This window comes from Cebus imitator, unplaced genomic scaffold (assembly GCF_001604975.1).
Source record: "Cebus imitator isolate Cc_AM_T3 unplaced genomic scaffold, Cebus_imitator-1.0 Scaffold439, whole genome shotgun sequence".
NCBI classification, from domain to species: Eukaryota; Metazoa; Chordata; class Mammalia; order Primates; family Cebidae; genus Cebus; species Cebus imitator.
The window spans coordinates 1,116,505-1,117,760 of NW_016107754.1; the positions used below are offsets into that span (position 1 = coordinate 1,116,505).

General features: G+C 44.7%; 1 non-coding gene across 1 annotated transcript; it reads left to right on the forward strand.

Annotated features, from left to right (window-relative positions):
• The first annotated feature begins 255 nt into the window (after positions 1–255).
• On the forward strand, positions 256–396 carry LOC119468483. The gene has a single exon (XR_005197160.1). It is a non-coding gene; the product is annotated as a U4 spliceosomal RNA (small nuclear RNA).
• The last annotated feature ends 860 nt before the right edge of the window (positions 397–1,256 follow it).

Here is a 1,256-nt window from a genome sequence, read left to right on the forward strand (position 1 = left end):
CTCATAAATTATTGTTAAAATCAGTAGTAACATAGAAAAGTACCAATACTAATAGCCTGACACAAACTGATCACAGGCCTTTATAAGAGACAATACTATTCTATATAAACAAACATTCAGGCCGGGCACAGTGGCTCACACCTATAATCCCAGCACTTTGGGAGGCCAAGGAGGGCGGATTACTTGAGGCCAGAAGTTGAACACCAGCATGGCCAACATGGTGAAACCCTGTATTTACTAAAAATACAAAAAAATAGCTTTGCACATTAGCAGTATTGTAGCCAATGAGCTTTATCTGAGGCGTGATTATTGCTAATTGAAAACTCTTACCAATACCCCGCCATGACGACTGGCAATATACTCGGCATTGACCATTATTGGCAGCCTCCACAGGGACTGAATAAATAAATAAATAAGTAAAAATAAAATGGAAAATAAATACAAAACACTTAGCTAGGCATGGTGGTGCACACATATAATCCCAGCTACTTGGGAGGTTGGGGCAGGGGAATCCTTAAACCCAGGAAGCAGAGGTTGTAGTGAGCCGAGATCATGTCATTGTGACTAGAGTAAAACTCCATCTCAAAAATAACGTTTTTTTCTTTAAAACAGGTGCGTTCCTCCTCTTGCCTTCTGAGGATTCCCTGCTCTGTAACTTAGTAGTGGCTAATAAACTCTCCTAATGTCACTAGACTCTGTGGCTCGCCATAAATTCCGTCTCATGTGAGATCCAAAAACCCGTTGTTGGGGTCTCAGACAAGGCCCCTTTTCTGGTGAAAAACTATACTAATTCTTTTCTTTGAAATGGAGTCTTGTGCTGCTGCCCAGGCTGGAGTGAAGTGGTGTGATCTCGACTCTCTGCATCCGATGCCTCCCAGGTTCAAGCGATTCTCTTGCCTCAGCCTCCCGAGTAGCTGGGATTACAAGTGCCTGCCACCACGCATGGCTAATTTTTGAATTTCTAGTAGAGACAGGGTTTTACAATGTTGGCCAGACCAGTCTTGAACTCCTGACCTCAGGTGATCCACATGCCTTGGCCTCCTAAACTACTGGGCTGACAGGCGTGAGCTACCTTGCCTGGCTGGCTTGTATCCTTGGTGATTGCTTGGATATAGAGGGTGGAGGAGGAGGGGTGTCAAGCAGATACTGCTCTTGGATTACCACCTGGGATATTAGATGCAAGGCTCTATTACTGGTTCCAACCCTGAGAGTGCCAGCAAACAACTCGAGGCAGTGTGGAGCAACATGCTGTTTTA